The sequence below is a fragment of the Euprymna scolopes genome, chromosome 34 (assembly GCF_053919585.1).
Source record: "Euprymna scolopes isolate OS-2025 chromosome 34, ASM5391958v1, whole genome shotgun sequence".
NCBI classification, from domain to species: Eukaryota; Metazoa; Mollusca; class Cephalopoda; order Sepiida; family Sepiolidae; genus Euprymna; species Euprymna scolopes.
The window spans coordinates 35,029,396-35,042,625 of record NC_136515.1 but is presented as its reverse complement, the minus strand read 5'-3'; the positions used below and the strand labels follow the sequence as shown (position 1 = coordinate 35,042,625).

General features: G+C 38.5%; 1 protein-coding gene across 9 annotated transcripts in view; it reads left to right on the top strand.

Moving 5' to 3' along the window:
• Window positions 1-13,230, top strand: part of LOC145259173 (homeobox-containing protein 1-like) — a 294,675-nt gene that overhangs the window by 111,199 nt on the left and 170,246 nt on the right. The window lies entirely within an intron of this gene.

Sequence of the window (13,230 nt, the reverse complement as noted above, 5' to 3'; positions counted from 1 at the left end):
ATTCAAACAGTCTTTATTTGAACTTAATGGACTGTTTTTTTTTTTTTTATTGTTTTATTCTTTTTATCAAACAAAAATAGAACTTTTATAATGAAATATATATTATGGACTGTTTTTCAAACATCGAAATTTTAAAATTAAAGTTTTATTTAAAACAAAAAAAAAGACGAGGTGTTTTTTCTTTTCGAGATATTTTTTTTTCACCATTTATTACTTTGAAATTTTATTCACCAATGAAATGATAAAAAAAAAAAACTTTTCGTTAAATATATTTTTAAAAAATTATTATAAAATATCTATAAAGTCTATTTTTATGTCTGTAAAAGTTCAAATAAAGTTTATAATTTAATTGAAAAAAAAAAAACACCTCGTCTTTTTTTTTTTTTTTTTTTTTTAATCTTGCTCGCGAATATTCGTAAAAATGTAATATTTAAAAATATTATTTTGAAAATATATTAATTGTCGCTGAAGTTAATGTTTAAAAAAATAAATATTGAATTGTCTTAAAAACGCACACAGAACCCCCCAAAACACGGCACATAAAAATCAATCTTGGTCGCAAAAATCCGAAACAGAAAGAGACACCCGTTTATTTAAATATCTTTTATTTAAATACGTTCGTTTTGTTACTTATTTTAAAAAAATGTTTTGTAAATATATACTTTTTCTTTTAAATCTTCAAAGGTTTTGTAAATATATTCAAAAAAAAAATGCTGGTGAATATTCGAGCATGTTTGCTATTTGACGTGTTTAAAAACAACTGACGCCATGTGCTTGTGCCAATGTCAAGGTCGAATCACCGGTGTTAGTTGAATTGTGCGCCTGGCACCGCCAGGCGGCGTCGTCTGCTACAGGGTATCTATTCTTTACTTCATCCAAATATTGTTAAATAGGTATTGGCATTATAATCGATGTAATATTTTGAATAGAAAACTTAAAACTGTTTGTAATGTTTCATGACTGCTAACCATAAAACATACATTTTTATGGTTAGCATTTTACAGCCAAATTAAAATGAAAAAAAAAAATTATTGATAATATGACTTTCTTTTTTACTTTTTAAATCTGTAAATTAGTGTTCTGAAAGTTTACTAAACAAAAATCTTGTGACCTTTTAAAAGTGTTGTCATATTAATTCACCATGGGTTTGATGTTCAGCAAAATGTTATTTCTTCAGATAACTTATGATACCGCCTCCCCAAATAAGAACTAACAAACTTAATGGTTAATGTTAACAAAAATAAATAAATAAAAACAAAAAAAAAAACAACAACAAAAAATTAAACTCTATCAGAATTTGAACCCAATCTCTGTTCAATTATCTGCATTTCATTTGCAAGCGCAATGATAAATTTTAAACATTAAAAGTACAAATTAGCCAGATAAATAGTTTTGACCTTAATTCATTTAACTTAATTCATTTAACTTAATTCATTTAACTTAATTCATTTAACTTAATTCATTTAACTTAATTCATTTAACTTAATTCATTTAACTTAATTCATTTAACTTAATTCATTTAACTTAATTCATTTAACTTAATTCATTTAATTTAATTCATTTAACTTAATTCATTTAACTTAATTCATTTAACTTAATTCATTTAACTTAATTCATTTAACTTAATTCATTTAACTGCTGCAGTGCAAACTTATTAAGTGTTCCATTTTTTTTTAATTTTATCAATTTTTCTGTGTGAACTGATACAATTTTAGTAACCAATTCAAATTCCTCGAGTCACTAATCTGAATATCTCTTTTTATTTGTTACTGGTATACACTAAGGCTCAGATGGTAAAATTGATATAATAGCCAATTACACACTCCAAAATCACTAAAAATGATCACTTTTAAAAAAAAATTTTTTTTTTATTACATTTTCTCCCCAAAAAAGGCACATTGCCACTTTGATGTAGGGGGGCTACTATTAGGGACACAGGCTACAGGGGTACTAGGTAAGGAGTTGGGCAGCAAGATGTCGGTTCACGTTACACTTGAACTTCTGCATGTCAGTACAGTTGGGGAAGCAGGAACCTGGCAGGGAGTTCCAAAGTCTAACGGTTCTGGGGAAGAAACTACTGGAGTAGAAGGCTCTCTTACATCTAGGGATCTCTACTGTGAAGGGGTGGGATTTAGCTGCTTGTCTGGTTTGTTGAGGGTATTTACGTAGAGGCGGTACAAGTGCTTGCAGTTCATCGGAGCATTCACCGTTAAAATACTTGTAGAATAGGCAGAGGGATGCTACATTGTGTCGATGGGACAGAGGCTGAAGCTTGGATGATAGTTGGGGACCTATTAGGTTGGCGACTCTCTTTTGAACCTTGTCTAGGAGTGAGACTAGTAGCAGATGCACCGGCCCAAATATAACAATACTCCATACATGGGCGAATGGTAGCCTTATAGAGGTACAGGATACTTTCAGGGGTAAGTAGCTTTCTAGCATGGTAGAGAGAACCTACCTTTTTCGCAGCGGTCCTGGCAATGTTCTCAATGTAATTGTTCCAACTCATGTTTCCTGTAAATGTTAGGCCAAGGAGTTTAAAAGATGTGCTTTCAGATAAAGAGTCTTTGGCCATTGCTATTGGTGGTAGAGAAGGTTTCTTGTAATTATTGAAGGAAACAAGTTTAGTCTTGGCAGCACTGAATGTGACCATCCATTTTTGTCTCCATTCCACTACAGATTGGAGGTCATCCTCTAGTGTTTCTGCCATTTCTTTAGAGATGTGTTCATTTGTTTTCCTGTGTTGTCTGTTATAGAGCGTGGTGTCATCAGCATATATACCCATCTCACAAACAATTTTGTCAAGGAGGTAATTTCTGAATATTAGGAATAATAGAGGTCCAAGGATAGACCCTTGACTCCCGCATTTATATCATTGTTTAGATGTACGGCCATCGAGGACAACCTGGATTTTTGTCTTATCTAAGAAGGATTTAATTATGTTAAGTATTCTTCCAGTGATACCGTATGATCTGATTTTCCTGAGAAGACCTTCATGCAATACCCTGTCAAAAGCCTTAGATATATCTAGAGCTACCGCTCTATCCTCCCCTGCTTTGTCAAGTGAATGGTATATACGGTCGGAGATTAGTTAGAATGTCTGCTGTGGAACGGGCTTGCCTAAATCCATATTGTTGGTCGATCAGAAGTTTAGTATCTGTAAGGTGATGGACTAGAGCTTGGTTAATTATGGACTCAAATATTTTGGCAAAAAGTGGGAGGAGGCTAATGGGGCGGTAATTTACTGGGTCAGTTCTTTCGCCAGAATTCTTGAAAACTGGTACCACAGAAGCAGTTTTCCAGCAGGCAGGAAAGCAAGATTCATTAAGGCATTTGTTGTAAAGTTTGAAGAGGATTGGAGCTACTTCGGCGGAGCACTTTTTTAATAGCACAGCTGAGATGAGATCAGGTCCACATGCTTTTGCAGTGTCAAGATTTTTTATAATGGCATGCACCTGAGAAAGAGTGATTTTCAGATTGTCAAGTGTGGCATCTGTCCGCAAAGGAAAGTCTGGGAGAGGGTGGTTAGCAGGGTCTAGTGTGGAGTTTGAGGCAAACTGACTGGCAAGCATGTTAGCCTTCTTGGTTGCTGAGCAAACAACTTCATGATTGTTGGATAATGGGGGAATTGTTGATTGCCCATTATTTACTACACTGTTGTAGATTTTCCAGAAATCACGGGTTCCTAATTTCTGAGCTTTGATGCGTTTTTTGGTGGTTTCAGTAAATTCTCTCTTAGCTGTCGATATTTCTTTCTTACAGTTACTTCTGGCTTTTATATACTTCTGTCTGTTTGAGCTGGATTTATGTCGGTTAAATCTGTGGTATGCGTACTGCCTTTGCGCGATGGCAGCTGCACATGTGGAAGTAAACCATTGGGGAGAGTGGGACTTGCTATAAAATTTCCGTGTGGGGACATGTGCTTCAATTGCTGTTTTGAACCATTCAGTGGTCTCATTTGCACACTGTTCAGCAGGAAGTGAAAAAATATTTCACTATGGGGCGTCTCTAATAAGATTCCTGATGGCTTCCCAGTCGGCCTTTTTATAATATCTCATTGTTTTGAACAATGGCTCTTCCATTTTGGCTCTAGAGTTTAGGGTGATTTTAACTATTATCACTACATGATCAGCATTTCCAAGTAGGCTGTGGGCATTCGTAACGCAATCATCGGGAACTGTGGTCAGAAACAGATCTAAAAGTGATGCGTGTTGCTCTTGCTGGTCAGGGAAACGGGTTGGAAACGTAACCATCTGTGATAGGGAATGCGATATAGAGAAGCTATGTGTTGTGGTACCAGCTGTGTCTGTGTAATTAAAGAATCCAAGCCAATTACTGTGGTGGACATGGAAGTCACCAAATACATGAACTTGTGCGCTAGTGTCAAAGGAAAGTGCTGTATTTATGCTGTGTCGAGAGCAGTAGAGAAAAAATACTTATACAAATTAGTATATGTATTCAGTTTCCTAAATAAGGAATGCATTAAAACTGAATTTACATCCCATATTAATACACTGTATATCTTCCTTCGAGATTAACATGTTTGTATTCTTGCATATCGAGAGTGCATTGATTGTCTTTGTATTTATTCTTTCCCAAGGATGACTGCAAGGTTGATGAAACTTTAACCTGATTTTCAATTTCTTTAGTTCACATTAATATACATTTTGGCGCCAATACTTTCATTAATTAATTAATTGACTTTCTTTTTCTTTTTTCTTTTTTTAAGCATTTTATAAAAGTTATTCTTAAATTTCCTCATAGTATTTTTTTATTAGTTATTTAATTCCAAATTTAAAATCAAAGTAGGAGTACATCAGAGATCTGTATTGTATTCATTGCTTGTTATCTGTGTCTTAGAAGCATTGTCCAGGGAGTTTCCAACAGACTATCTGAAAGAGATGCTATATGTTGATGTATTTGACTGCAACAATGGAAGGTTTACTTGGATTTGGAGGAATGCTATGGAAACTAAAGATTTGAGATTGAAAATTACCAAGACAAAAGTGATGACCAATGTTTGTATTGTTGGAAAGTCTCTAGAAAGAGGAACATTCCCTGTTCAGTTTGTGGAAAGTGAGTCAGGTTTAACTATTCTTTTTTTTTTTTTTTGTACTTTCAAAGTAGTTCAATGGAATTCCATTGGAATTACTGGAAGTTTGAAAAATGATAAAGAGTTTGTGTGCAATAAGTGCAAGACAATGGAGACTGATGAGGATTCAGACGTAGAGAAAGTATATTTGGATGGCAAAAATTCAGGAACGTAAAAAATCAAAATAAAAAAAAATTGGATTTGTAGACCATAAGCAATCGATAGTAATATGTGCAAAATAGAGGCTTTTATATATATATATATATATATACAATAGGAACTGAGTTTGCATGCAATCGGTAGATAACGAAAGCCCTCAATTTGGGTGGAGATGGTGATTGATGGATTGAGATTAAAAAAGATGACCACAGCGAGTAAACTGAAGTTAAGACATAATTTCTATAAAACAAATTCCTGGTTTCTTTCTACCAGATCCTTAAGTGATTGCTTATGACCTCACTCAGATTGTTCACAAACCCAACCCGTGTGCCCGATACTGACGGGCAGTATGCAAGTCTCCTAAGATTTTTTTCTCACAACTTGCCCTGAACTGTGTTCAGCTTCTGTTCTGTCTCCACTTGGATCTTCCGACCACTCAGTTGTATCAGTTAAGATAAAAATGAAATGTAATAAATCCTCAGATGTACCTCTCCATCGTACAGTATATCGATACTCTATGGCTGACTGGGATAGCTTCCGTACATTTCTATCCGATCTACCTCTGCATTCCATGTTTAAAAAGGATGTGTCCTCTATAGTATCAGACCTGACGGAATGGTTAATTGGAGGTATAGATTCATACCCTCGAAAAAATTCCATCAAAAACCTAACAGCCAGCCGTGGTTCTCTCCAGAATGTGCTGCTGCCATTGCGCATAGAAATCACCTTTTCCATTACTTCCAACGTAATAGATATACTGAGACTAAAGCTGCTTTCAGAACTGCCAGCAACCATTGTAAAAAAAGTAATAAAGAACGCAAGAGAGTTGTATGCTCAGTCTGTCAAGTCCAAAGTAGCTGAGCAGCGGCTTGGTTCCCATCAGTTTTGGCAAATAGCAAACCGAATCCTGAACAGAAACTTGTGTTCATTCCCAACTATCATAAATGGGCCTGAGGTAATGTTGTCAGCATCAGACAAAGCCAAACTCTTTGCCAAGAACTTTGCAGCCGATTCTACCCTTTGTGACCAAGGCCGCCAACCCCCAATATTTCCTCCTGTATCAGAAAACGTTATATACAAATATCTGTACGTGATGTTGCCAAGCTAATTAAAAACCTTCATTCCAGTAAAGCAACCGGCCCTGACGGTATTCCAATTATAGTACTCAAAAAACTTATTCCAATTGTAGTACTCAAAAAACTTATTCCAATTATAGTACTCAAAAAACTTCAACTAGCGCCTATCCTTACAAAACTGTTTAAACGTTGTCTTAAGGAGAATTGCTTTCCATCACCCTGGAAAATCTCATCAGTATGCCCTGTATTTAAGAATTCAGGTGATCGCTCATCTCCCTCTCAGTACAGGCCAATAAGTCTCCTGTGTGTTATGAGTAAGTTGCTGGAATCTGTGTTAAATAGAGAAGTAATCAACTATCTCAGCAAAAATAACCTTAGTGACACGCAATATGGTTTCCGTTCTGCTAGATCTACAACCGATGTGCTTAGTTGTATCTCATAGGATTAGCGAATCTCAACAGAGGCTACCTTTCTAGGGCAATTGCTCTTGACATATCAAAGGCCTTTGATAGAGTATTGCATAAAGGTTTACTTCACAAGATCTCCAGCTACGGTATAGCTGGAAATGTCTTCTCAATTATTAAATCATTTCTTTCTGATAGGTTCATAAGAGTAATGGTTGATGGGAGTCCCTCGGGTCCATTCTGGGGCCAACTCTCTTTCTGATCTACATTAATGTTCCTGCAAATCACATCCTTACATCATTTGTAGAAATTTATACTGACACTACTATCTATGGTAGCACATCTAAGACCGTAAACGACCAAGTTCTCTCCTATTCTCTCTCCTCTGATCTTGAGCAAGTGGTACAATGGGGAAAGAGGTGGTTGCTACTTTTAATGCATCTAAAACCAAGCTTTTATCTTTACATCATCAACGCTCTGATCCCCATCTGGCATCAATTGAAATGAATGGCTCTCATCTTGGGGAGGGTTCATGTTTTGACAAACTTCTGAGCTTGACCTTTACTCCTGATCTTAAATGGAACACATACATTATATCCGTTGCCAAGGCCGCTGGAAAAATGGTGGGATCCTTCTATCGATCCAGTAGATATCTTAGTTTGTCTCTGCTTTATCGCTATTTTCATGGCAGGTGCTCGACTGAGCTCCAATCTATGGTCCCCCCTCGCCAAACTTTTACAAGTAACACCTGTCTAACAGAAAACAACATCAATAATTACTCCCACTCTTTATCTGTGCCTAAAACCTAAACGTAGATTCCATGAACAAAGCTTCTTTCTTAGAACTGCACGCCTATGGAATTGTCTTCCGGCTTTCTAGCTGACTACAGTATAGTTGTCTTAAAGTCAACGTAAGTAAGTTCCATATAAGTTTACAAATTTACCGAATTTCCATTACTAACGATTACTCTATTGTCCAATTTCTACTGTACACTCTTTAACACTTATCCTCGAGTGGCCTCTTGGCCTTGATAAGTGGTGATGCCTATGTAAAAATAAAAAAAAGTTGTCACAAAAAATTTTGTAGTTCCTAAAAACCCTATGGGAATAAGGTGGGAGAATAATGTGAGCTAACATAACATGCTAGCTTGATCTTTATTTCTCACACTGAAATGCTTTCTATCTGTATAACTATATTACTTTGTCTTGAAACTAATAATCCCTTGAAAAGAATCCTCGTGTGTCCATATGAATTGATGAAACAATGATGATGATTAGAAAGGGCTTCCAATCGCACCGTGCATATTGATTATACATGTTTCAGACAATGCGGCCTTGCGACACAATAAGACCCCAAAAATTGGTATGCAATGAAACGATGACCAAATTTAATTCTCTAACAGTTGAGTTGTTAGCTAGAACAAAGAATAAATGACCAGTTGAGACTAATCTTCGCTTACCTAGCGTTAAGTTGTGCATTTTATGCAATGTGCTAACCATTGAGCTGTTATGAAGAACAAAGCAAAACGTACAGTTGGTATGTGTTCTGTGAAGTGCTGATTTACTAAGAAACTAATAACTCAAAAGATAATGCGTCATATCGATCGACTTCTCCGATTTGGTTACATGAAATTCTTGAATATTGTTGCTATTTTAACTGATCACTAAATCAGTATTGATTTACTATTCAATATCTATTTTTTGCTCCATGAAATGCAATTTCATTTAATTACTTCTTTTCAACCAGCAGCCGCTTTTGACTGGCTCTTGTTTTTATCAACTGTATAAAAGGACGTTGGTTGTCTATAAGACTATTTAGGTTACTGGTGCGTTCTGGAGATTGAGGTGAGAGATGTGATGTGTGTTTGCCTCTAAGATGTCCGCCGTTCTCCGTAGAAAACACCTCTCCGCTTTTCTGATTTTTTCATTGGAAAAATGAAAGGAAAGGGACAGAAGTAGATCTCTTTCTTCTCTTTCAAACTTCCTACCCTTCTTAGCTTTCTTATCCGCTTTCTCATTTTCTTCGCTTTCTTTCTTCTTCCTTGCTTCTTTTTTCTTCTATCTCTTTCTTCCCTTTTCTTGTTCTTCTATCTCTTTCTTCCATTCTCCCTCTTTCCCTTCATTTCTTAACTCTTTCCGCTCGTTTCTTTTCTCTCTTTACCTTCATTACTATTCGCCTCTCTCACACTCTTTCTCCGTCGCTTCTCTCTCTCACTCTTTCTCCGTCGCTTCTCTCTCTCACTCTTTCTCCGTCGCTTCTCTCTCTCACTCTTTCTCCGTCGCTTCTCTCTCTCACTCTTTCTCCGTCGCTTCTCTCTCTCACTCTTTCTCCGTCGCTTCTCTCTCTCACTCTTTCTCCGTCGCTTCTCTCTCTCACTCTTTCTCCGTCGCTTCTCTCTCTCACTCTTTCTCCGTCGCTTCTCTCTCTCACTCTTTCTCCGTCGCTTCTCTCTCTCACTCTTTCTCCGTCGCTTCTCTCTCTCACTCTTTCTCCGTCGCTTCTCTCTCTCACTCTTTCTCCGTCGCTTCTCTCTCTCTCTCACTCTTTCTCCGTCGCTTCTCTCTCTCTCTCTCACTCTTTCTCCGTCGCTTCTCTCTCTCTCTCTCACTCTTTCTCCGTCGCTTCTCTCTCTATCTCACTCTTTCTCCGTCGCTTCTCTCTCTATCTCACTCTTTCTCCGTCGCTTCTCTCTCTATCTCACTCTTTCTCCGTCGCTTCTCTCTCTATCTCACTCTTTCTCCGTCGCTTCTCTCTCTATCTCACTCTTTCTCCGTCGCTTCTCTCTCTATCTCACTCTTTCTCCGTCGCTTCTCTCTCTATCTCACTCTTTCTCCGTCGCTTCTCTCTCTATCTCACTCTTTCTCCGTCGCTTCTCTCTCTATCTCACTCTTTCTCCGTCGCTTCTCTCTCTATCTCACTCTTTCTCCGTCGCTTCTCTCTCTATCTCACTCTTTCTCCGTCGCTTCTCTCTCTATCTCACTCTTTCTCCGTCGCTTCTCTCTCTATCTCACTCTTTCTCCGTCGCTTCTCTCTCTATCTCACTCTTTCTCCGTCGCTTCTCTCTCTATCTCACTCTTTCTCCGTCGCTTCTCTCTCTATCTCACTCTTTCTCCGTCGCTTCTCTCTCTATCTCACTCTTTCTCCGTCGCTTCTCTCTCTATCTCACTCTTTCTCCGTCGCTTCTCTCTCTATCTCACTCTTTCTCCGTCGCTTCTCTCTCTATCTCACTCTTTCTCCGTCGCTTCTCTCTCTATCTCACTCTTTCTCCGTCGCTTCTCTCTCTATCTCACTCTTTCTCCGTCGCTTCTCTCTCTATCTCACTCTTTCTCCGTCGCTTCTCTCTCTATCTCACTCTTTCTCCGTCGCTTCTCTCTCTATCTCACTCTTTCTCCGTCGCTTCTCTCTCTATCTCACTCTTTCTCCGTCGCTTCTCTCTCTATCTCACGCTTTCTCCGTCGCTTCTCTCTCTATCTCACTCTTTCTCCGTCGCTTCTCTCTCTATCTCACTCTTTCTCCGTCGCTTCTCTCTCTATCTCACTCTTTCTCCGTCGCTTCTCTCTCTATCTCACTCTTTCTCCGTCGCTTCTCTCTCTATCTCACTCTTTCTCCGTCGCTTCTCTCTCTATCTCACTCTTTCTCCGTCGCTTCTCTCTCTATCTCACTCTTTCTCCGTCGCTTCTCTCTCTATCTCACTCTTTCTCCGTCGCTTCTCTCTCTATCTCACTCTTTCTCCGTCGCTTCTCTCTCTATCTCACTCTTTCTCCGTCGCTTCTCTCTCTATCTCACTCTTTCTCCGTCGCTTCTCTCTCTATCTCACTCTTTCTCCGTCGCTTCTCTCTCTATCTCACTCTTTCTCCGTCGCTTCTCTCTCTATCTCACTCTTTCTCCGTCGCTTCTCTCTCTATCTCACTCTTTCTCCGTCGCTTCTCTCTCTATCTCACTCTTTCTCCGTCGCTTCTCTCTCTATCTCACTCTTTCTCCGTCGCTTCTCTCTCTATCTCACTCTTTCTCCGTCGCTTCTCTCTCTATCTCACTCTTTCTCCGTCGCTTCTCTCTCTATCTCACTCTTTCTCCGTCGCTTCTCTCTCTATCTCACTCTTTCTCCGTCGCTTCTCTCTCTATCTCACTCTTTCTCCGTCGCTTCTCTCTCTATCTCACTCTTTCTCCGTCGCTTCTCTCTCTATCTCACTCTTTCTCCGTCGCTTCTCTCTCTATCTCACTCTTTCTCCGTCGCTTCTCTCTCTATCTCACTCTTTCTCCGTCGCTTCTCTCTCTATCTCACTCTTTCTCCGTCGCTTCTCTCTCTATCTCACTCTTTCTCCGTCGCTTCTCTCTCTATCTCACTCTTTCTCCGTCGCTTCTCTCTCTATCTCACTCTTTCTCCGTCGCTTCTCTCTCTATCTCACTCTTTCTCCGTCGCTTCTCTCTCTATCTCACTCTTTCTCCGTCGCTTCTCTCTCTATCTCACTCTTTCTCCGTCGCTTCTCTCTCTATCTCACTCTTTCTCCGTCGCTTCTCTCTCTATCTCACTCTTTCTCCGTCGCTTCTCTCTCTATCTCACTCTTTCTCCGTCGCTTCTCTCTCTATCTCACTCTTTCTCTCTCTCTCTCTCTCTATCTCACTCTTTCTCTCTCTCTCTCTCACTATCTCACTCTTTATCTCTCTCTCTCTCTCTATCTCACTCTTTATCAATCTCTCTCTCTATCTCACTCTTTATCTCTCTCTCTCTCTATCTCACTCTTTATCTCTCTCTCTCTCTATCTCACTCTTTATCTCTCTCTCTCTCTATCTCACTCTTTATCTCTCTCTCTCTCTATCTCACTCTTTATCTCTCTCTCTCTCTATCTCACTCTTTATCTCTCTCTCTCTATCTCACTCTTTATCTCTCTCTCTCTCTATCTCACTCTTTATCTCTCTCTCTCTCTCTATCTCACTCTTTATCTCTCTCTCTCTCTATCTCACTCTTTATCTCTCTCTCTCTCTATCTCACTCTTTATCTCTCTCTCTCTCTATCTCACTCTTTATCTCTCTCTCTCTCTATCTCACTCTTTATCTCTCTCTCTCTCTATCTCACTCTTTATCTCTCTCTCTATCTCACTCTTTATCTCTCTCTCTCTCTATCTCACTCTTTATTTCTCTCTCTCTATCTCTCTCTCTCTATCTCACTCTTTATCTCTCTATCTCACTCTTTATCTCTCTATCTCACTCTTTATCTCTCTATCTCACTCTTTATCTCTCTCTCTCTCTCTCTATCTCACTCTTTATCTCTCTCTCTCTCTCTCTCTCTATCTCACTCTTTATCTCTTTCTCTCTATCTAAATATTTATCTCTCTCTCTCTCTATCTAAATATTTATCTCTCTCTCTATCTAAATATTTATCTCTCTCTCTCTATCTCACTCTTTTTCTCTCTCTCTCTCTATCTCACTCTTTATCTCTCTCTCTCTCTATCTCACTCTTTATCTCTCTCTCTCTCTATCTCACTCTTTATCTCTCTCTCTCTCTATCTCACTCTTTATCTCTCTCTCTCTCTATCTCACTCTTTATCTCTCTCTCTCTCTATCTCACTCTTTATCTCTCTCTCTCTCTCTATCTCACTCTTTATCTCTCTCTCTCTCTATCTCACACTTTATCTCTCTCTCTCTCTATCTCACACTTTATCTCTCTCTCTCTCTATCTCACACTTTATCTCTCTCTCTCTCTATCTGACTCTTTATCTCTCTCTATCTGACTCTTTATCTCTCTCTCTCTATCTCACTCTTTATCTCTCTCTCTCTCTGTCTCACTCTTTATCTCTCTCTCTCTCTATCTCACTCTTTATCTCTCTCTCTCTCTATCTCACTCTTTATCTCTCTCTCTCTCTATCTCACTCTTTATCTCACTCTTTATCTATCTCACTCTTTATCTCTCTCTCTCTCTCTCTATCTCACTCTTTATCTCTCTCTCTCTCTCTCTCTATCTCACTCTTTATCTCTCTCTCTCTCTCTCTATCTCACTCTTTATCTCTCTCTCTCTCTCTCTATCTCACTCTTTATCTCTCTCTCTCTCTATCTCACTCTTTATCTCTCTCTCTCTCTATCTCACTCTTTATCTCTCTCTCTCTCTATCTCTTTATCTTTCTCTCTCTCTATCTCACTCTTTATCTCTCTCTCTATCTCACTCTTTATCTCTCTCTCTCTCTATCTCACTCTTTATCTCTCTCTCTCTCTATCTCACTCTTTATCTCTCTCTCTCTCTATCTCACTCTTTATCTCTCTCTCTCTATCTCTCTCTCTCTATCTCACTCTTTATCTCTCTATCTCACTCTTTATCTCTCTCTCTCTCTCTCTATCTCACTCTTTATCTCTCTCTCTCTCTCTCTCTATCTCACTCTTTATCTCTCTCTCTCTATCTAAATATTTATCTCTCTCTCTCTCTATCTAAATATTTATCTCTCTCTCTATCTAAATATTTATCTCTCTCTCTCTATCTCACTCTTTATCTCTCTCTCTCTCTATCTCA